This window comes from Oncorhynchus keta, chromosome 4, assembly GCF_023373465.1.
Source record: "Oncorhynchus keta strain PuntledgeMale-10-30-2019 chromosome 4, Oket_V2, whole genome shotgun sequence".
Taxonomy (NCBI): Eukaryota; Metazoa; Chordata; class Actinopteri; order Salmoniformes; family Salmonidae; genus Oncorhynchus; species Oncorhynchus keta.
The window spans coordinates 45752175-45779090 of NC_068424.1; positions in this window are offsets into that span (position 1 = coordinate 45752175).

Here is a 26916-nt window from a genome sequence, read left to right on the forward strand (position 1 = left end):
TAATGCAGTCTGTATTTATTCCAGACACTGATCTAGATGAAGGTCGACTAATGCAGCCTGTATTTATTCCAGACACAGATCTAGATGAAGGTCGACTAATACAGCCTGTATTTATTCCAGACACTGATCTAGATGAAGGTCGACTAATGCAGTCTGTATTTATTCCAGACACTGATCTAGATGAAGGTCGACTAATACAGCCTGTATTTATTCCAGACACAGATCTAGATGAAGGTCGACTAATGCAGCCTGTATTTATTCCAGACACAGATCTAGATGAAGGTCGACTAATACAGCCTGTATTTATTCCAGACACTGATCTAGATGAAGGTCGACTAATGCAGCCTGTATTTATTCCAGACACTGATCTAGATGAAGGTAGGCTAATTTGCTTGCCCCATATATTGTTTTGAGAGCAGCAAAACTTTTCTCTCCCGACACTTATACCACAAAATTTGTATGATCAGAAGAAACTATCTACATTCGTAATTGCATTGTTTTAATGCGCTGTCCCTCAGTAAACATGCCTGGGCCATAATAAATAACAGCGGCAAGAAGCATGGGCTTGGAAGCATGGGCTTGGATCACGACGTAATGACAGAAATAAGCAATGGAATTATTATACTGAACAATATAAACACAACATGCAACAATTTCAACAAATATACAGAGTTACAGTTCATATAAGGACATCAGACAATTGAAATGAATTCATTGGGCCCTAATCTACGGATTTCACATGACTGAGCGGGGGCGCACTAGGGAGCCACTGGGGAGCCAGGCCCAGCAAATTAGAATGAGTTTTCCCCCACATTGTGTTGTGTGACAAAACTGCACATTTTAGACTGGCCTTTTATTGTCCGAGCACAAAGTACACCTGTGTAATGATCAAGCCATTTAATAAGCTTCTTGATATGCCTGTAACGGTTTTCTTCCGCTAAAGGAGAGGAGGACCAAAATGCAGCGTGGTTAGTGTTCAACATCTTTAATATAGATGATAACCGAGAAACTACAAAATAACAAATGTGAAAACCGAAACAGTCCTATCTGGTGAAATGACACAAAGACAGAAGACATTCACCCACAAAATACGCAAAGAACATGGCTGCCTAAATATGGTTCCCAATCAGAGACAACGATAGACAGCTGCCTCTAACCAATCTAGGCAACCATAGACCTACAAACTACCTAGAAAGGAAACAGCCCCATAGACATACAAAAACCCCTAGACCAGACAAAACACATAAATCCCCCATGTCACACCCTGACCTAACCAAAATAATAAAGAAAACAAAGATAACTAAGGCCAGGGCGCGACAATGCCGCTAACTGTCAGGTGGATGGATTATCTTGACAAAAGAGAAATGCTCACTAATAAGGAAGTACATGTAAACAAATGTGTGCAAAAACTTTTTTTTTTGCGAGTACAGAACATTTCTGGGATCTTTTATTTCATCTCAGGAAACATGAGACCAACACTTTTACATGTTGCGTTCATATTTTGTTCAGTATACATGGACAGACAAAGTAGGTCTACAAAACAACGCCAAGTAGACAGACAAAAACATCACTAGCAAAGTCGACAGGAAATAACTAGATTGAACAACAATGACTAGCTACGGATTCTGATTTCTGCATCATTTTTGGAGAAGGGGAGACTTGTGCCCTGAGACGAGTGACTGAGTGAAACAGCCACTTTGTGTGTCTGTCTGGGGAAATGACAGCAGACGGAGAGATGCTTGTTCTAATCCAATCATTGCAGTAGGCTCAACCGATACCCCACCCGTTTCTTTACAGACCGAAGAACTAGCCAATAGTTGTAGGGAGCACACAGCACTTCCCTGTTTGAGTGAGAGAAGAGTACTGGCAGCTGAAAATATATATTTTTTCCATCACCATATAGTGACAAAAAATACTTGTGTCATAATCGTATTCGGAAAATTTGCCATATCGTTTATTATACTTGTTTTGTCCGAGTACTCAGCACACCCCTAGAAATCAATTGTTTGGTCCCCACAAGGATAATAAAGCAAATGTGTGTGTGTGTGTGTGTGTGTGTGTGTGTGTGTGTGTGTGTGTGTGTGTGTGTGTGTGTGTGTGTGTGTGTGTGTGTGTGTGTGTGTCACGCCCTGGTCAAAGTATTTTGTGTTTTTCTTTATGTATTTGGTCAGGCCAGGGTGTGACATGGGTTTTTTGTATGTGGTGTGTAGATAGTGGGATTGTAGCTTAGTGGGGTGTTCTAGGAGAGTCTATGGCTGTCTGAAGTGGTTCTCAATCAGAGGCAGGTGTTTATCGTTGTCTCTGATTGGGAACCATATTTAGGCAGCCATATTCTTTGGTTGTATGGTGGGTGATTGTCCTGAGTGTCTTGATGTCCTTAGTCTGTGTTAGTTTGCACCAGTTAAGGCTGTTTTGGTTTTCACTACGTTTTGTAGAGTTTGTGTTTTGGATTCGTGTTACGTTGTGTAAATAAACATGGATCACAATATACGCGCTGCAGTTTGGTCCGACTCTCCTTCACCATTAGAAAACCGTGTGTGTGCGCGCCTGCATGACCCATGCATGCTTGTGTGTGAGTGTATGCGTTTGTGTGCACATGTGCGTGTGTTGGCAGGCAGCAAGCTGAAAGACAGCCATCCATTGTTGAACAAACAAATCATGTCTCTCAAGACTTGCATCACCTCAGACAAGGATGGATCTGTGGAAGTCAGCCTGGTCTTGGGTGCTAAACTGCTAAATCTTGCTTGGTTGTGTGCTCTGTTTACCTGCAAATTCAGATTACTAAACCTCATTCCAATGTAAGGGAACATACAAAATCTATTTTGACACCTGTCTGTCACTACGACAATAGTGCCACTAAATGAGCTTTGACACCTGTCACACACATTGTACACACATAGGGGAAATACACCTGCTACTATACTATAAGAAATGTTTTTAAGGCTTGAGGAATTTGAGACATTGGTCCACCACCCAAAGGACATCCAGCCAGCTTTTGACACCTTGTAGAGTCCATGGACCGACGAATATAGTCTGTTCTGAGGGGAAAAGGCGGGAGTGCAACTCAATATTAGCGACGTGTTCATAATGTTTGGAGAAGTGAGGAGTGTGTGCATGACACACACACACACACACACACACACACACACACACACACACACACACACACACACACACACACAGAGAGAGAGAAGGGTATGTGTCAGGCTCACACAGTGGCGATGACAATAGCATCCCTATGAGGAGATGTAAGGGGCTAAAAAGGCACTTTTACAGACGGTTTCATCACCGTGGTAACGCAGCAACGGCCTCTCTCTCTCCGCCTCAGCCTGGGAGAGAGCCGCAGATAGACACGTTTCCCACAGTGAACCACAGACACAGTCACACTGCAGTTTCATCATCCGAATGGAGTTTCACAGCAGTGGCAGGGATACTGAAGTTATTGAAGTCACCAGGCTTACCATTCCGCCCAAGGACCCTGGAGGTGCAGCTAAGAAGCGGTGGAGAATAAGCAAATGGAAGGAATCGACTAAGCTAGGCAGACGGAGGGAGGGGTGGAAAGAGTTTGGAAAGGCAGTCAGCCATGCTCTTCCCAAGCAGTGAGACGCAGCACACTTTACACACGTCACATAAAGGACTTGATGTTTCCCCTCCGCTGCCTTTCTCTATGACCGTAAAAACAGAACACTAGTAAACTTGAATAGTACTGTCCTTGGTCAGTCACAATATTCTCAAGGACTCCAAAAGAGGCAAGTTAAAGGGTCTTCTGCCCATGTCCACCTGAAGCTTTGTCTCTGTTGGCTTATGCAATAGCTTGACGTGATTGGCCCCTGGACTCATAGAGACCCAAATGTTTTTCGTAATTGACACAGACCTTTCTTCTCTGTGAGAGTGAGAGGGACAGAGAGGGAGTGAGGGTAAGAGAAAAAAAGGGGGAGAGGGACAGAGAGAGAGAGAAACAGGGATGGAGGGAGAAATATGGATAGAGAGAGAGAGAGGGAGTGAGAGAGAGAGAAAGAAAGAAAGAAAGAAAGAAAGAAAGAAAGAAAGAAAGAAAGAAAGAGAAAGAGAGGGGGCAGAGGGACAGAGCGGGAGAGAGAGAGACAGAGACAGAGAGAGAGAGAGAGTGAGAAAGAGAGAGTCTCCTTTGTTCTGTAGTGTTAATCTCTATTTTCTTCATTTCTTTGCTCGTTCTTTTGATCCACTGTTGGATCATCCCCTTGATGATTCACTAACAGCAAAATAAATTAAATATATCAGATTGACGACCAGCTTCCTCCCTCCCCTCCTCCCTCCCCTCTCCCCCCTTTCTCACCCTGAAGCCTTGGCTTCTCCATAGATAAGCAGAGAATCTGTTCTTTTTAACTTGTCTCTTCCCCTCTCTTCCCTCTCTTCCCTCTCTTCCTCTCCTTTTTCTCCATCATATCTTTAATCCCAGCCTTGCGGTGGATGTGTCAGAGATGTAATTCCATTGTTCAACATGTTCCGTTGAGAAGGGCCCTCTCCTCTCCCAGGCCCTCATGTATATTCATGGTGTGTGGGAAACAAAAGGCAGATCACTTTGTTTGTCATGTTCTGCACCGAGCGCTATTCAACTCTCTTCCTCTTGGTGGGGTGGATTATCTTGTGTTGAACATATCTCACACACGACAAGATTAAATTCCAACGTATAGACATTCAATCAGACTAGAGGAGACAACAGCTTCTGAAGTGGCAAAATGGCCTTGTTTCACTGAAAACATAAAAAAGTCTGACAGTGCATCTTGTGAGAATGGTAACTACTGCATAGCGGGTGAGATGAGTTGTGTTGGGCTTAAACCAATCAAAAGTTAGAGAGAGTTTCGGATGCCAATGGCAGGTCTTGACTAAGAGGTCTGCAGTTCCTGCCCTTGTCCTGCTCTCTCTCTCTCTCTCCCTAATTCCCCTCCTCCCCATCCCTGTCTCCCTCTGTCCCTCTCTGTGCTGCATGCATGGTCCCATGCCAGGCTAAAGATTCTGCCCCCGTGGGCTGGGGCCAGTCCAGGATGCAGTTCCAAAGCGTTCCAGGCCTCAGGCTCCACCTTGCAGCCTCCAGGGCTCCAGGCCCAGACAGACAGACAGAAGTAAACATACCCTGACCACACACTTGGGCTCGGAGCCAACCTCCCCCTCCCGACGCACAAAAACATCCCTGGAATGATGGCGCAACGACAGCCGGCCAAGTCTGGGTGCTGACCTAAGGCAGACCATGGCCAGGCTGGAAATGGGGGGAGAGAGGGAGCAGACAGAGCGAAAGGAAGTGAAAGACAGACATAGAGATAGAGAAGAGTATAATGGAATGAAGGAGACGGAATGAGAAGGAGAGGGAAGGAAAGAGGATATAAGGGTAGAGAGATACACTCTTAGAAAAAAAGGTGCTTTCTAGAACCTAAAAGGGTTCTTCAGTTGTCCCCTTGAAGAACCCTTTTTTCTTCCAGGTAGAACCCTTTTGGTTACTGGTAAAAAATATTTTTCTGTTCCATATACAACCCTTTCCACAGAGGGTTATGCATGGAACCCAAAAGGGTTCTTCCTGGAACCAAAAAGGGTTCCACTTGGAACCTAAGAATGTAGAGGGGAAAGAAGAACATATCTTTGAACCTTATGTTCACATACTATATCGCTACTCTTTTGCCAGGTCATATATTTCATATATCTATACAGTATATTCAGTTCATGCCACCTGCATGCTGTGTTTAAAGTGCATGCATGCTCTTAGGTATCGGCACTTAACAGGATTCAGACACACACACACACACACACACACACACACACACACACACACACACACACACACACACACACACACACACACACACACACACACACACACACACACACACACACACACACACACACACACACACACACACACACACACAGGCGTTTCTGCCTAATGTCAGCTATGGTGGGCTCATCACTGTCTGTTTGAATTATGCGTTGGGACAAATATGGGTCAAAATGAAACATCCAACACGGTGGCTTCTTCTTGCTTGTTCTTCTCTTTTCTCTTTCATTTCCCCTGCACTTTCTTCTCTTCAAAGATGGAGCTCAGCAGTGCCGTGGCGGGGTGCAGGGGACTGTGTGTCTCTGCGCTGCGGTCGGGGTGTGTGTGTGTGTGTGTGTGTGCGTGTGTGTGTGTGTCGAGAGAAGAGATGAGACGTGACATGTGCCTTCATCCTCCCCTCAGACGCAGCATTCCAGAACGCTCCGCCACTCGCTCCGTTGCCGTTTTCATCTTTCATTTTTTCCCTCCCTATTCCATCCTTCTTCATCTTTCCTTCCTCCTTTTCTCGACTTCTTCTCGGCGCTCTCACAGGTGGAAGAAAGGAGCAGGGAGAAATGAAAGGAACGAGGGGCTAATTAGAGGAGGAGAGGAGGGATAAAAGCAGGGGAATAATGACGGGAAAGAAAGAACGAATGATAAAACAAGTAAAACACAGAGCCTTAATGTCAGAGGGGGATGGAAGGATGACACGGGGGGGCAGGAGAGGATGGCAGGGGGGTAGGGGATGGCACAGGGGAGGATGGTTGATGAAGGCTGTTTGTCGTTTCCTCTCCTCTGTCGGGGAATGGGCTGATGGGACGTGATGAGGCGTGCAGTGGCACTTGTCTCTGCTGAGAGAGAAAGAATGAGAGAGAGAGAGAGAGATATAAAGAGACAGAGATAGAGAGAGCAAGAGAGCAAGAGAGAGAGAGAGAGATGGTTGGAAACACAGCAAACAGCCTGAGGAATAATCGTGGCAGCGTGCTGGGTCTTTCGGGCCTTATTTATGTTTTTTGGGGGGCGGCTTTCTCTGCATTCACAAGCCCTGACTTGAAGCAGTATCCAAAATGAATCAGGACCCAAGTCTTCTTGTCCTGCCTGCTTCCCTTACTTACAGAGTAGCATTGGTGTGAGAGTGAAGAATGGTCAAGATGCTTGATCTCCAAACCAGGCTTGAGATAAAGATGAGAGGAGAGGACAGGAGAGAAGGAGCGGTGAGGGAAGAGGACAAGAGAGAGACGTTAGGGGAAAACGACTACGACCATCCTATTTTAGTGTGTTTATGACAAGAGTTCCGGAGACGTTTAGTGTCAACAACCAGCCATTCAGTCAGATCAGAGGATATGTCTGTTTAAAATATACTATGGTAGAGCCATAGTCAGGCTAGCCCTGTGATGGTATAGCCACAGACATAGCACGAGTTCCACATGACTGACATTACTCTGTGGTCTTCTCGGAGGTGTTATTCTGTTTTCCTGTGGTATTGATACAGACCCGGGGTGCGTCCCAAATGGCACCCTATTCTCTACATAGTGCACTACTTTTAGCCCATGCCCTATGGACCCCAGACAAAAGTAGTGGCCTATGTAGGGACTTGGTTGCCATTTGGGACGCAGGCCCTGGTACAGGGGGCTGGTATTCCTCCTGCCTGAAGTCAGTTAGTGGTGATACAGTAGCTGAAGCGCATCACTGTGGTGTTGACTGAGACCAGTAGACTGTGATGTGAGTGCTCGTCAGCCCAGGCTGTGATGTGGAAGCAGGAGCGTGTAGAGAGGTGTGTGTGTGTGTGTGTGTGTGTGTGTGTGTGTGTGTGTGTGTGTGTGTGTGTGTGTGTGTGTGTGTGTGTGTGTGTGTGTGTGTGTGTGTGTGTGTGTGTGTGTGTGTGTGTGTGTGTGTGTGTGTGTGGTGAAGTGAGGTGAGGTAGGAGCAGGAGTGGGTGTTAGAGCAGACCGGGTCAGGCTTGAGTGCCGGTCCAAAGACGAACGGGCAGCCGAGACGATCCTGCCGTGTCCAGGAAAACAAACAGAAGGAGACTGGATGATTATCCTCAACCCCTTCCAGTGACCACCACCCCCACCTTAACCCCACTCCCCACAGTTCCTCTTACACCCCTCTCACATCAGGCTGTTCCCCAGACACTGTCCCGGGTTGGAGCCTGAGGTGTGTGTGTGTGTGTGTGTGTGTGTGTGTGTGTGTGTGTGTGTGTGTGTGTGTGTGTGTGTGTGTGTGTGTGTGTGTGTGTGTGTGTGTGTGTGTGTGTGTGTGTGTGTGTGTGTGTGTGTGTGTGTGTGTGTACACACTGGGGGAATAAACTGGTTTTATTCCATAACCTCCCTCCCCCTTTCCCCAATAAAAAAAAAATGACATCAAGTATAAAGTAAAGGGATGTCGAGCCAAACTCACGCCTGGTTGACAGTAAATATTGACCCCAGGCTGTCTCAGTGTCTCAGTGTTTTAGTGTGGACCTGAGGAACTGAACCAGAGCCAGTCCTAAGCACCAGTATGGAACCAGTGTGGCACATCCCCCTGGCAGACAGGCAGGGAGCGGAACACCTTGTGGTGGCCCTGACCCCTGGATGAGTCCTTCTCTGTCCTGCCTGCCTGCCTGATGGATGGAGTGAGAGATCCTCATACAGGCTACACTTTGACCATGCCTAATTCAAATGTGTCCCTCTGCCCCGAATCCGGGGTCATTTCAGGGTTAAGCTAGCTTATCCGAGGGTAAGGGGCAGCTATTGCCATGCTCTCTCAGATCTATACAACTTTGTGGTGCCAGGAGCCAATTTGACATGTATTGCCCAAATCACCATAAATGGGGTGACGTGTCTGTGCATGCAATTCGTTTGCACCTTTGTGTGTGTGTGTGTGTGTGTGTGTGTGTGTGTGTGTGTGTGTGTGTGTGTGTGTGTGTGTGTGTGTGTGTGTGTGTGTGTGTGTGTGTGTGTGTGTGTGTGTGTGTGTGTGTGTGTGTGTGTGTGTGTGTGTGTGTGTGTGTGTGTGTGTGTGTGTGTGTGTGTGTGTGTGTGTGTGTGTGTGTGTGTGTGTGTGTGTGTGTGTGTGTGTGTGTGTGTGTGTGTTTGTCAGCACAACACCTAACATTGAAGGAGACAGGCTGCCTCCCTGACAGTTATTTGCTAGTTTTGCTTTCTCTGTGTATCTCTCTGTCTCTCTCCCTCTCCCCAAATTACCCCGCAGGACTCACAGAGTGTAAACAGCACCAGCAGAGGAGGCTCAGAACCCTTATTGTCAGAGGCTATCATTTTCTTCCTGCTGTCTGTGTTGGAATGAACGTCTTTAAGACAGACCTCTGTATTTGCTACAGCACATTTATCTAACATTTCAGCCCTTTTAGTGCATTGTTAGAGCACATGAATGCTTTGTAAAATGTTAAATTGGCTATATCATAGATCATTTACTAGAACCCTTTGTGAGCAGGAGGTATAATATCCCATTTGGCTGTGACATTTATGTCAAACACCTGTGGCCAATGCTGGCCAGCATGTGGTGGGCACATGTATACTGTACATACGTTTCCATCTTGATCACAGCTGCCACTGTATTCATCAAAGACCCAAATACCTTCCCCTCCTCAACACCCAACAGATGGCGGGAGAGAGAGATTGAGTCCCCCTATCCAGCCCTCCAACTGCTCCACCTCACCTATCCTTGCCCAGGTGCTATACCCTTGTTCACATGTTCAGTCCCCAAAGCTACTGTGTCTCCCATCCTTCACATCCTGCTCACATATGAGCCCCCCCACCCTTCCCTAAACACCCCTCGTTCACATGTGAGGTCCCACTCCATCATATTACCCCCCTCATGAACCCCGATTCCTTGCCAACATCCCCTCACATTGATTCCCACCCTACACACACACACACACACACACGTCTTTCCTTTGTGGTCGATTTTCATTAGGGACAGGATATCCTGTACATTTTATACTTCCGTCATTTGTGCCGCACGTGTTGCCTTACTGCCTGCCTCTTCCCTACCGCACAGGAGCGAGACAGAGAGACACGGGCCACATCCTGACACCGAAACGCTCGTCAAAAGGCTTCGGAAACCGGTCCACTTCCATCTTTCATCCCTGTCCCTCTTTTCACTTCAAATGAACTCCTCCTGTCTTTTCCCCTTCCACTCCAGTGGGTCGTCATAGTGACTGCGGGTTGAGGTGATGTGACGCAGCCCTATAGGCTCCAGGGCTCCAGGGCTGCAGGTTGCAGGTCTGGACCAATAGAGCTACAGGGGTTTGTGGCTTGTGGACTTACTGCCTGCCCATTGACTTAGACCCGCTGTGACCGCCATGTTTCTTTGATGAGTTCTGTCGACCCTAGTTAGCGTGAGCGACACTCTGGGACGATCAATGGTGTCCTCAAAAGAGCAGCAGCTGTGACGAAGACCGCTGCTGCTGATGAAGACTGCTGCTGCTGATGTTGTTGTCGTGGAATGTCACTGGACTGGTACATTGAGTACACTGCTTTGATAGGCAGACAAAGACACACAAGCTTGCACACACACGTACAACACACTAACACAGTTTTTTTTTTAAATATAATTTGTTTACGTAAAAAATATTCCCTATGTGTTGGAATTTGAGGGGGAACTGCACCCAATGGCCCCAGTGTGTGTCGTAGGACTATAAATACTAGGGGTGGTGGAGAGTGTGGTTGACCATAATTACCTAGGCCCTTTTAAAGCCTGGGCGCGCTGTCTGTCTGTCTGCTGGCCCCGTTACCACTCAACTCTGCTCCAGTACACTCCCTAACACACACATAGAAAAACACACATAAGCACATACACGTAACACACACAAACACAAATGGACAAATGCACACACATTCACACACATCTGTCCTGTGGGCTGGACTGTTTTTCTACATCTGTCTGGACTAGGGTTTCAAAGGGAGGGTATATTACTGGAAACTTTAGAAGGTTATCAGTAAACTACCAAGATGTTGATATCTTTCAAGGATTTTATGTAAATCCATCACAAGACATCTAGTGGCCATTTGGGGTACTTCAGATGATCACGTTTGTAACTATCTCCGGCCGTCTCTCTAGCCTTACCACATGTAAAATATATGAAATAATTCAATAACATGATTGTAACATTAAACATAGAATGACAGAGCTGTAAAACATTATCCTGAATATAAACCATCAACTTAGTGAATAACATTGGTTTTTAATATTAATATTAGGGTTTCAGCATGAAATATCCTTCATTGTTTTTACACACTTTTCTTTATTTTACTATGTCAATTTGTATTTTGGGGTCAATGTTTTGGCGTCAAACTGAAGGCAGTTGTGAAAAAAGTCAATAGTTGGATGAGTTGCAGAGCAAATTGAAAGTAATGCCATTGCTGATTAGGTGCTTTGTTCCTTAATTAGGACATTTTCTCTTGAACCATATGGTCTATCTACTAGAAACTACGGACACAGATGATGTTATATATGAATAGAAATGTTTAAAGTTATTCAAATATATATTACTAAAGTTACCAAAGATGGCCATAGATTTGATGTTAATTTCCAAAATGACTGAAGATTTCGGTAACTTTGGTAAATTAGCTTTGCAAACCTAGTCTGGACCAGTAAAGACTGAGATGTCTTACAACATATTATATATTTTTAGGTCTCAAACTATGTTTTTGTCTGGGTTGACTTTCTTTGAGCCTAAAAACATCCTGACCTTAGTTCCTTTTTTATGTCTCTATTTTAGTTTGGTCAGGGCGTGAGTTGGGGTGGGCATTCTATGTGTTCTTCTATGTTTTTGTATTTCTGTGTTTGGCCTGGTATGGTTCCCAATCAGAGGCAGCTGTTTATCGTTGTGTCTGATAGAGAACCATTCTTAGGAGGCCTGTTTTCCCACTATGGCTTGTGGGTAGTTGTTTTCTGTTTTGTGTTGCTGCACCTTACAGGACTGTTTCATTTTCGTTTCACTCTCTGTGTTATTTTGTCTAGTGTTTCTGTTCCTAATAAATAACATGAACACTTACCACGCTTGCGCATTGGTCCGATCCTTCATACTCCTCGTCAGAAGAGGAGGAAAGTCGTTACACATTGGCTGTTAGTTTTATGATGACCGAGACTTAACAAGTGAGATTGTGTTTTTTGTATATTTGTGTTTGTTGTGCAATATATTTCAGATTGTGTGAACTGTAGGTCCTGTGTGTTCTCTGTGTGTATGATTGATACTGACTGGATATGTGGGTCTCCAGCCTTGTTCCATGAGCCATTCGGAGCCTTGTTCGGTGACCCAAACATCTCCGCATTCCCAGCTATAGCCACACTCAATCAGGCTGATTGGAGTGGTGAGACGGAGCATTTTCAGACACTGTTCTGTTCCCTGTGTATTTTCATCTAATAGCACTCATGTTGACATGATTAAATCCTTATAACCTCTGGCCATGACAATAGAGATGCATCACAGTATTGGATATGTGATTGAAAACCTACAGGTTCACGCTGTTCCTTCACAGTGTTCTTTCCCTCTCCCTCAGCTGTGTTGAAGACGAGTCAGTCCAGATCCAGTGTACACTCTTAGAAAAACGGTGCTACCTCCAATATAAAACTGTTCTTCATTTGTCCTCTTAGGAGAACCCTTTGAAGAACCCTTTTTGGTTCTAGGTAGAACCCTTTCGGGTTCCACGTTAAAAAAAAAACGTTCCACACAGGGTTCTATATGGAAAGCAACAGAGTTCTAACTGGAACCAAAATCGGTTCTTCCTGGAATCGAAAACGGTTCTCCTATGGTGACAGCCAGAGAACGCCTTTGGAACCAATTGAAACTAAGAGTGTACTGTGTCATATATGTGCCATATCTACAGGCAATGTTTCATGTGTCACAACCGTCATAAATACTTCCTTTTTAAACATCAACCAGAACTGCTGAAAGCAGATTATTTGCATGTAGAGTACCAGTCAAAAGTTTGGACACACCTATTCATTCAAGGGTTTTTCTTTATTTTTACTGTTTTCTACATTATAGAATAACTATGAAAAAAAAACTATGGAATAACACATATGGAATCATTTTAGTAACCAAAAAAGTGTTGAACGAATCAAAATATATTTTAGATTTTAGATTCTTCAAAGTAGCCACCCTTTGCCTTGACGACAGGTTTAGTAAAAAATAAAAAAATACATGTAAAAATAAAGAAAAACCCTTGATTGAGTAGGTGTGTCCAAACTTTTGACTGGTACTGTATATCGAAACTCTATTCACCATTAGACTGTATCACAAAGTTCTGATCCAAAACCCGACGACCAAAATCCCAACCGGCAGAATGTATTAGACAGGAGAAGAAACTCATCCAAACCCACTTTTAACACCTTGTCTCCATTGTGACTTCCAAAACCCAGAGTACTACAACAGCACTAGTGACCCAGCCTTAATTTGATAGATCACAAAAGTCTCTTTTAAGATAGTGTTATTTCACAAGGCCTGCTGTTTTTCCCCAGGCCCCCCTGGCCCCCCTGGCCCCCCTGGCCCCCCTGGCCCCTGTGGGTTTGGCTGGGAGACCTCTGTGGTCGGGCCTGGGTATGGCACAGAGAGAGAACAGGATCAGGGCCAGACACTGGCACCTCTTCTGTTTTGCTATTTTGAACACAACAGAAAGAGAGACATATTCTCCGAATATTGGTTCATTCATGCCCTTATTTAAGACTGGATTGTTCTATAATAAATCACAAAGACATGCATTGGAATGCAGTTGAGTGCTTTTTGGACATTCACCGCTTGAGCTTGACATTTAAGTAATTGGAAAGATTTGTGAGGGGGAGATTACTGACTGAAATGATCAAAATGTTGTTCTGAGGGTTAGAGAACATACCCAATATCCCCCCTAGCCTACTACAGTATCTACCTTATCAGCCCCACGTCTTTCTGTACCAGATCGGCTTTAAAAGCATAGCTCTCTAATTGATTTCGCTTTCATGAGATTCAGACAGTTGTTTTGCATCACATCTGGTTTTGTTGCTTTTTTTTGTGTGTCGAAAATATATTTATGACATATTTAATAGGCTTTAGATTTGGGGGGGGGGGTTGTTTATAATTTGCTGTTTTTTGTGATCAAAAGAGGTTATTGACATCAATACGTTACATCACATTTACATTTCATAATACACAAAGGTTTGGGAATTGGTTTTAAGGAATACAAATTATATATATATATATATATATATATATCCCATTGTTCACATGTTTCCAAGTTGAATTTAAATGGCTCTTCTCCCTTTTAGTTACTCTCGAACTTGTCGTTAGCTTCTCTTACAGGATTAAGATCACCACCTACGTTGTAATGCCTGTATGTACACCCTTCGCATAAAAGTTCCACCACAGACATTCCTTATACTCATAGCCTACATTTTAAAATTGGGCAACGTCTGTTAGATCTTTCAGGCAGAGTTCATGTACAAAAATAATATCAGCCTTGGCTTTTAACATTTTTTTTTAAATGTTCTCCTTCCTATTTCTGCTCAACTAAAAGCCACGTTGATCAGGCTTCAGGATGATCTTTTGAGGTGTCCTCATCCCAAAAAAATATAGGCTGACATGCTATAGTATGTGTGACTAGGTTTCACATATTTTCTTTTTGCATTACCTGTTAGACATTGCTTGACAGGTTGAGCAGCCGTGCTGGCCATCTCAGAAGGGGCGGGGGCGGGGCGGGGGCGGGGGCGGGGGCGGGGGGGGGCGGGGGCCAGGGCGGGTGAACTCTCGTTGTCCTCATTGTCCCCCGTTGGAGGACTATTCACCTATGTTAACCTCGCTCTCAGGAAGAAAAGAGTCGCTGGTGTACTCACTATCAAAATCACCTCCTTCTTCTTCTTCTGCCCTCTCACTCTCCTTCTCAGTCCGATGACTGACTTGTCTCTTTCCCTCTCTCTCAGGTTGCTTATCTTCGGGCTTCAACTCCATATCCACTACCAGGAATGGCTTTGAATGCACCTCAACATGCTAAAACTAGTCTACAGGCTTTTCTGAATCTTGGTTGTTAATGTCCTACCATGGTTGACAGTGTGACGTTCTCAAAGTATGCTGAACACAGAGTGTGAATTACACCATCACATTGGGACAGCCTCTATATAGACTTAATAGGCCTAATGTAATTTAACAGTAGACATGTATTTTGGGGCATGAACACAACCAGTCATGATGTTTTCATCTGACTGTCAAACAAATCACTTTAAAAAGTAGGCTACCTGCACAAGTTCATCCACTCCAAGATAATTCCAGCATCCATTTTTGATGAATGGAAAGAGACATCTGTTACAGACACCATAAGTGTATTGAAATTAGTCGATTGTCGTTAGGCCTCCACAGTGGCATGTATTCATGGGTGCCAAATGAAGCGAGGCTTCCCCAAAAATGTTAGATTCAGAATTCTTCTTCCATTTTTCAAATGGCTCCTGAATCTATCTCAACGGAGAAAGTGTTTGAGCGAGCGAAACAGCAGCCTGTCATACTCCTTTGGCCAGCCAGCATCAAACACATTGGCTACACATACTGACACAGAGGGGCAGTGTTTCGCTCGGATGCTTTCTCCGGTTTGCTGTCGCCGCGTATCTTGCTCAAACGATCATTATTTAGAGCCCTCAAAAGTTTTAATTTGGTTGCCTTCATTGGAGCTCATGTCTCATTCAGGGGAGCTGATCACCCCCCCCCCACCCCCACCCCCCCCACCCCACCCCCACCCCCCCCCCCCACCCTCCCCCTCCATAATTTGTACTCTGGACGAGTGCCACACAAGTCAGCACACCCCTACACACCACAGAGCCACACAGCATTAAACTTTCAGTAGAGGCAAATGAAAAGCACTCTTAAAATCACCAAGCAATACGTTTTTACTAGCCCTACTGCATCTGTATAAAACCTAAAATAATGGCGTCTAGACTGCAGGAAATCCACGTTTTGAAAGAATACGACAACATAAGTTAAATGTTTTCCCCTTTGGTGAAGGCGGTTGTGGTGAATGCATTACACCCTATATTGTATACATCTTCATTTGTTTTATTGGGAGCCGAAATTGAATTGATGGTGCAGCGATGCAATATGCAGATCTAATGTGTCCCTGCAGAGCACCGATAGCGGGTTCATTGTCTGGGCTTTGGAAACGTAGGGAAACTTAGTGGAGCTGGTTGAATGGTGATACATCATCATGGATCTAACCTGTCTTCAACCATAAGGATCAACTCCATTTAACATAGAAAGAGGCAATGAGGGTTTTCATGAGGGAAAAGGAGAAATGAAAAGTCTATCTATCCACTGGTTTTTCAGCTTAGGAATGATGTTATTGTTGAATTTTAGAACAGGATGGAACCCGTCTCTCTCTGTCTCTGCGCATCTTTGTCCTTGCATGTCTGTGTGTATGTATGTCTGTGTACACTATCTGTCTGTACGTCTCTGTCTCTGTCTCTCTCTCTCTCTCTCTCTCTCTCTCTCTCTCTCTCTCTCTCTCTCTCTCTCTCTCTCTCTGTGTCTCCCCCCCCCTCTCTCTCTCTCTCTCTCTCTCTCTCTCTCTCTCTCTCTCTCTCTCTCTCTCTCTCTCTCTCTCTCTCTCTCTCTCTCTCTCTCTCTCTCTCTCTCTCTCTCTCTCTGTCTCCCCCCCACTCTCTCTCTCTCTCTCTCTCTCTCTCTCTCTCTCTCTCTCTCTCTCTCTCTCTGTCTCTCTCTGTCTCCCCCCCACTCTCTCTCTCTCTCTCTCTCCTCTAGGTGTCAGCAGAATTTTTATTATGCAGGGCTTGGCTGAGCTACCCGTCCGTGGGCGTCCGTCCCTGTGAGTGCATGTGTCTGTGCCTATGTGAATGAGATGCGCATGTGTGTGTCATCAAGTTATCAGGATATCCATGTGTAGCGAGTATCATGTTGTATCACTAAGTTTGGTGTGCTTTAAGTGTTGTGTGTGCGTGCGTGTGCATGTCCGCGTGCATGCATGCGGGTGTGTGTGTGTGTGTTTGTGAAGCACAGCTTTCCCCAGCGCAATGAAAGCCTCGCTCCAGTTGCCGTGGTGATATCCTCTCCCAGGTGCATCTGCACACTGGTCCCCACAATCCGGAGGAAGGAGCGGTGTCGCACACGCACGCACAAACACACACATTACATCACTTCTCTACATGCCTTGACATCCTTGGATAGCTGGCTGTGTCCTTGTGCAGGTTAGGTGAGCATCATTAACACGTATGTCCTTCTGCTGTGGTGGTGTTATAATAAGCTGCATCCATACTATGTCACACGCATACTCTCCCTCCATCCGTCCCTACACCATCTCTCCATCCAGCTCCAGTGTTTCTGCAGGTGTCCCCCTCATCCCTGTGCTCGCTAATGAGAGTGAAAATGAGAACAATGGGGAGAGGAGCACTGGGGCCCGCCAGCTCATCTGGGCTTCGTTGATCTTGTTAATTGCGTCCGTGGATGCGCTCCTCTCTCTTTGAAGTGTGTCTGAAGAGCCCGCTTCAGAGACCGGCAATTACCGCACATCATGTAATTGCTGCAAGACAGGCAGCCATATGAGAGAACTCGTGTTTCGGGGTGTGTGTGTGTGTGTATGCGAGTGCATCAGTGAATGCTAATGTATCAATGTACAGTATGTGTGTGTGCGCCTAGGTGATGGCTTCCTACAAGTTCTCCTGAGATTCTGTAATCGATTGAGGTATATGACAAACATGCATCAGACAAAAATCGAATTAAATCAAGGTTTGTTTGTCACGTGCGCCGAATACAACAGGTGTAGTAGACAGTGAAATGTTTACTTACAGGTTCTAACCAATACATCTTCTGAACATGTGACGGCATTGATGTTCAGTCACTTTGGTGCTGTTTTCACAAAACTCTTAGTACCAAACTCCAAACGGGTAACACTTGAAATGCAGCAAGTCTTATATCAAAACCTTTTATTGTGCATTCATTTTGTTTGGAGACATCTGTCACGACACAATCATCGATTCAAAATGGAAGTTTTTACTGTGAGAAATATCATTAGAACACCGATTGAAGACTTTATTCAATTGGTACCGCTGAAGTGTTACAGATGGCGTGGCAGAAATTGAAAGGTCATTTCCTGCTGAGCCCGACGTCTGCAGTCTTTACTGTGAATGCAGTCTCCACTAAACGCAGGGACATTGCCTTCAAATTTGTAACGCCGGAGATCTTCTCAATCGGCCTAACAAAGTCAATTTACTGTTTAACGGATGTATAATAATAAAAAAAGAATACAATTTCAAAATAAAATATATAGATATACTGAACAAAAATACAAATGGAACATGAAACCATTTGAAAGATTTGACTGAGTTACAGTTCATATAAGGAAATCAGTCAATTGAAATAAATGCATTAGGCCCTAATCTATGGATTTCATATGACTGGGAATACAGATATGCATCTGTTGGTCACAGATTACTTAAACAATAGGTAGGGGGTGTGGATCAGAAAACCAGTCCGTATCTGGTGGGGCCAACATTTGCCTCATGCAGCGTGTCACATCTCATTTGCATAGAGTTTATCAGGATGTTGATTTTGGCATGTGGAATGAGGTCTATCTCCATCTTCAATGGCTGTGCGAAGTTGCTATTTGCGGGAACTGGAACACACTGTTGTTGTACAAGTCGATCCAGAGCATCCCAAACATGCTTAATGGGTGACAAGTCTGGTGAGTATGCAGGCCATGGAAAAATTGTGACATTTTCAGCTTCCAGGAATTGTGTATAGATCATTGCGACTTGGGGCCGTGCATTATCATGCTGAAACATGAGGTGATGGAGGTGGATGAATGGCACGACAATGGGCCTCTGGATCTCGTCACGGTATCTCGTCATGATAAAATGCAATTGTTGTCCATAGTTTATGATTGCCCATAACATAACCACACTGCCACCACGGGGCACTCTGTTCACAACGTTGACATCAACAAACTGCTCGCCCACATTTAGCTTGTGAGGCCAGTTTGGACGTACTGCCAAATTCTCTAAAACAACGTTGGAGGCGGAACATTCAATTCACTGGCAACACCTTTAGTTTACATTCCTGCAGTCAGCATGCCAGTTGCACGCTACCTCAAAACCTGAGACATTTGTGGAATTGTGTTGAGTGACAAAACATTTTAGAGTGGCCTTTTGTTGTCCCCATCACAAGGTGCACCTGTGTAATGATCATACTGTTTAATCAGATTATTGATATGCCACACCTGTCAGGTGGATGGATGATCTTGGCAAAGGAGAAATGCTCTCTAACAGTGATGTAAACACATTTTAGGAAAATAATATGTTTGTGTGTATGGAACATTTCTGGGATATTTTATTTCAGCTCATGAAACATGGGACCAACTCTTTACATGTTCCATTTATATTTTTGTATATTTTTGTATATAATGTATCTACAGTACCACTCAAAGGTTTGGACACACCTACTCATTCAAGGGTTTTTCTTTGTTTTTACTAGTTTCTACATTGTAGAATAATAGTGAAGACATCACAACTATGAAAACACATATGGAATCATGTAGTAACCAAAAAAGAATTCAACAAATCAAAATGTATTTTACATTTGAGATTCTTCAAAGTAGCCACCCCTTGCCTTGATGACAGCTTTGCACACTCTTGGCATTCTTTCAACCATCTCCATGAGGTAGTCACCTGGAATGCATTTCAATTAACAGGTGTACCTTGTTAATATGTATCCGCCCCTTTTTTTTTAAATGACATACCCAAATCTAACTGCCTGTAGCTCTGAAGCCCTGAAGAAAGGATATGCATATCCTTGGTACCATTTGAAAGGAAACACTTTGACATTTGTGGAAATGTGAAAGGAGTGTAGGAGAATATACACAATAGATTGTCATCATCTGATACTAATTAGCATAACGCAACGGACATAAATATTATGCTGAGAAATCGACCAGAAATTGTGGTCATGACAACGCCGAAAAATATTCCAAATTAGCTCCATAATATCGACAGAAACATGGCAAACGTTGTTTATAATCAATCCTCAAGGTGTTTTTCAAATATCTATTCGATAATATATCAACCGGGACAATTGGTTTCTCAGTAGAAGCGATTGGAATAATGGCTACCTCTGTATTTTACGCAAGAATTTCTCTGTGACCACTTGCGCAATGAAGCCGCCTACGAATATTCTTCAACATAAATGCGTAAAACTATGTCACAATGCTGTAGACACCTTGGGGAATACGTAGAAAAAGGTTGATAGGGAATTCACAGCTCAATAGGGACGCATCTGAACGCAGGGCTTTCAAAAGATGAGTCACTTCCGGATTGGATTTTTCTCAGGCGAAACTAATCCAGACGGGAGATGACAAGTGCCTGGATTAGGACCTGCGCCGCTTCCTGTGTGAGGCAGGGTCGTACTCTGCGGATGTTGTAGAGCATGAACCTACAGGAACGGGCCACCGCCTTGATGTTAGTTGAGAACGACAGGGTGTTGTCCAGGATCACGCCAAGGTTCTTAGCGCTCTGGGAGGACACAATGGAGTTGTCAACCGTGATGGCGAGATCATGGAACGGGCAGTCCTTCCCCGGGAGGAAGAGCAGCTCCGTCTTGCCGAGGTTCAGCTTGAGGTGGTGATCCGTCATCCACACTGATATGTCTGCCAGACATGCAGAGATGCGACGCCACCTGGTCATCAGAAGGGGGAAAGGAGAAGATTAATTGTGTGTCAAGCAATTAGGAGAGACCATGTGAGGTTATGACAGAGCCAAGTGACTTGGTGTATAGCGAGAATAGGAGAGGGCCTAGAACAGAGCCCTGGGGGACACCAGTGGTGAGAGCGCGTGGTGAGGAGACAGATTCTACGCCACCTGGTAGGAGCGACCTGTCAGGTAGGACGCAATCAAAAGATGCCCAACTCGGAGAGGGTGGAGAGGAGGATCTGATGGTTCACAGTATCGAAGGCAGCTAGGTCTAGAAGGATGAGAGCAGAGGAGAGAGAGTTAGCTTTAGCGGTAAAGAGCGCCTCCGTGATACAGAGAAGAGCAGTCTCAGTTGAATGACTAGTCTTGAAACCTGACTGATTTGGACAAGAAGGTCATTCTGAGAGAGATAGCGGGAGAGCTGGCCAAGGAAGAGAAAAGAAAGAAGGGATACTGGTCTGTAGTTGTTGACATCGGAGGGATCGAGTGTAGGTTTTTTCAGAAGGGGGTGCAACTCTCGCTCTCTTGAAGACGGAAGGGACGTAGCCAGCGGTCAGGGATGAGTTGATGAGCGAGGTGAGGTAAGGGAGAAGGTCTCAAATGGTCTGGAGAAGAGAGGAGGGGATAACAGGTTGTTGGGCGCTCGTCAAAGACGCGAGATTTCATCTGGAGAGAGAGGGGAGAAAGAGGTCAGAGCACAGGTAGGGCAGTGTGAGCAGAACCAGCGGTGTCGTTTGACTTAGCAAACGAGGATCGGATGTCGTTGACCTTCTTTTCAAAATGGTTGACGAAGTCATCTGCAGGGAGGAGGGGGAGGGGAGGAGGATTCAGGAGGGAGGAGAAGGTGGCAAAGAGCTTCCTAGGGTTAGAGGCAGATGCTTGGAATTTAGAGTGGTAAAAGTGGCTTTAGCAGCAGAGACAGAGGAGGAAAATGTAGAGAGGAGGGAGCGAAAGGATGCCAGGTCCGCAGGGAGGCAGTTTTCCTCCATTTCCGCTCGGCTTAGCCCTGTTCTGTGAGCTTTTCCTGGAAGATAGGGGACATAGAGAGTCAAAGGATGCAGAAAGGGAGGAGAGGAGGGTTGAGGAGGCAGAATCAGGAGATAGGTTGGAGAAGGTTTGAGCAGAGGGAAGAGATGATAGGATGGAAGAGGAGAGAGTAGCGGGGGAGAGAGAGCGAAGGTTGGGACGGCGCGATACCATCTGAGTAGGGGCAGTGTGGGAAGTGTTGGATGAGAGCGAGAGGGAAAAGGATACAAGGTAGTGGTCGGAGACTTGGAGGGGAGTTGCAATGAGGTTAGAGCGTATTGCCTGCCATGTGAGTAGGGGGGGAAGGTGAGAGGGTGAGGTCAAAAGAGGAAAGGAGTGGAAAGAAGGAGGCAGAGAGGAATGAGTCAAAGGTAGACGTGGGGAGGTTAAAGTCGCCCAGGACTGTGAGAGGTGAGCCGTCCTCAGGAAAGGAGCTTATCAAGACATCAAGCTCATTGATGAACTCTCCGAGGGGACCTGGAGGGCGATAAATGATAAGGATGTTAAGCTTGAAAGGGCTGGTAACTGTGACAGCATGAAATTCAAAGGAGGCGATAGACAGATGGGTAAGGGGAGAAAGAGAGAATGACCACTTGTGAGAGATGAGGATCCCGGTGCCACCACCCCGCTGACCAGAAGCTCTCGGGGTGTGCGAAACACGTTAGGAGTAGCAGTGTTATCTGTGGTGATCCATGTTTCCGTCGGTGCCAAGAAGTCGAGGGACTGGAGGGAGGCATAGGCTGAGATGAACTCTGCCTTGTTGGCCGCAGATCGGCAGTTCCAGAGGCTACCGGAGACCTGGAACTCCACGTGGGTCGTGCGCGCTGGGACCACCAGATTAGGGTGGCCGCGGCCATGCGGTGTGGAGCGTTTGTATGGTCTGTATATACTTATATTATGTTATACTCATAGACAATATTTTTACAGTTTTGTGTAAGGGTTTTCCTATGATTCTCAATCAGAGACAACTAATGACACCTGCCTCTGATTGAGAACCATACTAGGCCGAAACATCATAGAAAAACAAACATAGACTGCCCACCCCAACTCACGCCCTGACCATACTAAATAATGACAAAACAACGGAAATAAAGGTCAGAACGTGACAATGAGGTCGATGGTGACTTTAAAAGAGTTAAAGAGTTAAATGACTGTGATGGGAGAAAACTGAGGATGGATCAACAACATTGTAGTTACTCCACAATACTAAGCTAATTGTCCGAGTGAAATTAAGGAAGCCTGCAAAGAATACAAATATTCCAAAACATGCATCCTGTTTGCAACAAGGTTCTAAAGTAATTCTGAAAAAGAATTGGCTAAGAAAATCACTTTTTGTCCTGAATACAAAGTGTTATGTTTGGGGCTAATCCAATACAACACATATCAGGGTACCACTACATATTTTTTCAAGCATAGTGGTGGTTGCATCATGTTGTGGGTATGCTTGTTATAGTTGAGGACTGGAGAGTTTTTCAGGATGAAAAATCAACAGAATGGAGCTAAGCACAGACAAAATCCTAGAGAAAAACCTGCTTTCCACCAGACACTGGGAGATTAATTCACCTTTCAACAGGACAATAACCTAAAAAACAAGGCCAAATCTAGAGATGTTTACCAAGAAGACAGTGAATGTTCCTGAGTAGCCGAGTTACAGTTTTTACTTAAATCTACTTGAAAATACAAGGCATTCGGAAAGTATTCAAACCCCTTTGTTCTTCCACATTTTGTTACATTACAGCCTTATTCTGAAATGGATTAAATTAATTGTTTTTTCCCCTTATCAATCTACACACAAAACACCATAATGACAAAGAAAAAACAGGTTTTGGCAAATGTATTACAAATAAACATTTACCTAAGTATCCAGACCCTTTACTCAGTACTTTGTTGAACCACCGTTGGCAGCAATTACAGTCTCAAATCTTCTCTGGTATGATGTCACAAGCCTGGCACACCTGTTTTTGGGGAGTGTTTCCCATTCTTCTCTGCAAATCCTCACAAGCTCTGTCAGGTTGGATGGGGAGTGTCGCTGCACAGCTATTTTCAGGTCTCTCCAGAGATGTTCTATCATGTTCAAGTTCGGGCTCTGGCTTGTCCACTCAAGTACATTCAGAGACTTGTCCTGAAGCTTCACCTGCATTGTCTTGGCTGTGCTAAGGGTTGTTGTCCTGTTAGAGGGTGAAGCTTTGCCCCAGTCCGAGGTCCTGAGTGCTCCAGAGCAGGTTTTCATCAAGGAAATGTATGTACTTTGCTCTGTTCATCACTCCCTCGATCCTGACTGGTCTCCCAGTCCCTGCAAAGCTTATCCCCCAAATGCTCAGTTTGGCCGGGCTGCCAGCTCTAGGAAGAGTCTTGGTGGATTCAAACGTCTTCCATTTAAAAAAGATGGAGGTCACTGTGTTCTTCGGGACCTTCAATGCTGCAGAAATGTTTTGGTACCTTTCCACAGATCTGTGCCTCGACACAATCCTGTCTCGGAGCTCTAAAGACAGTTCCTTCGACCTCGTGGCTTGGTTTTTGCTCTGACATGCACTGTTAACTGTGGGACCTTATATAGACAGGTGTGTGCCTTTCAAAGTCATGTGAATTTACCACAGGTTGACTCCAATCAAGTTGTAGAAACATCCCAAGGATGTTACAGACCTGCTGTTTTCAACTGTCTAGACACAGCAGGAGCGGTAGAGATACATTGAATGATCGGCAATGAAAAGCCAACTGACATTTACTCCTGAGGTTGCACCCTCGACGACCACTGTGATTATTATTATTTGACCCTGCTGGTCATCTTTGAAAATTTGAACATCTTGGCCATGCTCTGTTATAATCTCCACCCGGCACAACCAGAAGAGGACTGGCCACCCCTCATAAAACGGTTATTCTCTAGGTTTCTTCCTAGGTTCTGGCATTTCTAGGGAGTTTTTCCTAGCCCCATGCTTAATACACCTGCATTGCTTGCTGTTCGGGGTTTTAGGCTGGGTTTCTGTAAAGCACTTTGTGATTTATAAATTTATAAATAAATTTGATTGAAATTTGATTGATGATCAATGGAAACAGGATCCACCCGAGCTCAGTTTCGAGTCTCATAGCAAAGGGTCTGAATACTTTTGTAAAAAAATTATATATTTTTCTTTCTGTTTTATACATTTTTAAAAAATCATAAAACCTGTTTTCACTTTGTCATTGTGTGTATCGTGTGTAGAATGATTAGAAAAACATATATTCAATCCCTTTTAGATTAAGGCTGAAATGTAACAAAATGTGGAAAAGGGGAAGGGGTATGAATACTTTCCGAATGCACTGTATATGGCAAGACCTGGAAATGGTTGTCTAACAATGATCAACAACCAGTTTGACAGAGCTTGAAGAATTTTGAGAATAACAGGCAAGTATTGCACAATGCAGGTGTGGAAAAGCTCTTAGAGACTTACCCAGAAATACTCAAAGCCGTAATCACTGCCAGTAGAAAAGTATTGGTTCGTGAATACTTCTGTAAATTTGCAAAATTGTCTAAAAACATGTTTTCACATTGTCATTAAAGGGTATTGTGTGTCGATTGGTGAGAAGAAGAAAAATACATTTAATACATTTTGAATTCAGTCACAAAACAGAATGTGGAATAAGTCAAGTGCAATGAATACTTTCTGAAGGCACTGTATATTTCAGCTAATTATAATAATAATAATAATAATATAATATAATAATAATAATAATAATAATAATAATAATAATAATAATAATAATATAATAATAATAATATATGCCATTTAGCAGACGCTTTTATCCAAAGCGACTTACATGTGTGCATACATTCTACGTATGGGTGGTCCCGGGAATCAAACCCACTACCCTGGCGTTACAAGCGCCATGCTCTACCAACTGAGCTACAGCTATTAAAATAGCAGAACTATGCCAGGACAGGCTTTCGATGGTGCTATCCTACTCCTGACACCATTTAGTTCATTAGAGGTGTACCCTGACCAGGACTCAAAATGTGGTCTCTTTGACTGTCATTTCAAAACTATTATACCAAAAGGCTAACATTTCTTGCTAAGGTTACTAGGTGTTGTTGAGTATTTTTTACAAAGGGTTCAAATGTTATCTTGTTTTTTTCAGATATTTGTTTTTATACTCTCACTCACCTCACTTTGCACAAAAATGTAATCTGGTAAACAGTAAATCAGTAATATATGGCCTTAGTTGTATTAACAACCAGTTAATCCAATTGCCAAAAGATACATGTTTAAAAATTGCCCTTTGATTGTAATATGCTAGCTACAGGGTTGGAAAATTACAGTACATTAGTCTGCTTTCACATTAGGCAATATGCTTGTGCTACCCATCAAAATTGACTGAAAATATCATTTGCATAATTTCTATACCAGGTGTGATCAAAGGTGTGACCATTGTAGACGTATTCCACAATCATTGATGCAAAAACTAAACGTAATGCTGAGATATATTACAATGTAGGTGTACTTTAATCAAATTAAATCAACTATAGTAAATTAATTAAAGAAACGTTTAGCAGGCACTAATTGGGATCAAGCCTGTCTTCAGCATTTGGCCAAATGTTTTCATTGACATCGCAGTAAATGTCCTCACTGTCCATGCACCTAGGAAAAAACATTTGGGCATAGCGAATCCGAGCCGGACATTGGTCTGGATCGATGTCATTGCATGACTCATCCATGACCAGAACGAGTATGGCCCATTCACAGAGATGGCAATCATACACCTTCCATCTGGATTGGAGTTGACCTGTGTGACTCAGTTAGTAAGAGCATGGCCCTTGCAACACCAGGGGTCACATGTGCAAATGTATGGACTCACTGTTGTCACTTAGTATAAATGTGTTTGTTACGTAAATGACATATATTACAGTGCTGTATTGGTCAATTACATTTTTGTAAAGCAATGTGCAAGGCTATCTCAAGAACGTCATGAAATGCATGTTCAACACATGTAGAAGAAAGAGTATTGGACAAGGTCTCAACATATAATATAAACAGTTTTGACCAAGGTCTCAATCATTCCAGAAGAAAGAAGGTGAAGGTCTATAGAATTGTACTTCTATTTAAACTAAAGTTTTCGCCTGTCCTTGATTAAGATGGAGTTTCACAAACACACGGACAAAATGTTTATATACTGAGGATCAGGGGGGCTTCTACTCTTCCAAACCACTTCTCCTCCCTTTCCTTACCCCTTTTCCTCTCCTCAACCTACCTCCTTTCCTCACACTGTCTGCCCTGTGCCTCCTTCTCCTCCCCCTAACCCCCCAACTCCTCCCCTTTCTCTCCTCCCGCCCTCCCCTCCTCTTCTCCTCGTGTTCCAGTTCAGTCTCTCTGTGGGAGTCAGTCTGTAGGCTGGGGCCACTCCCCCGCTGTCCCCTGATCCTCTGTGAGTGAGGCAGGAGAATAGCGATGGGGATTCCCCCTCTCAAAGGCTCAGCC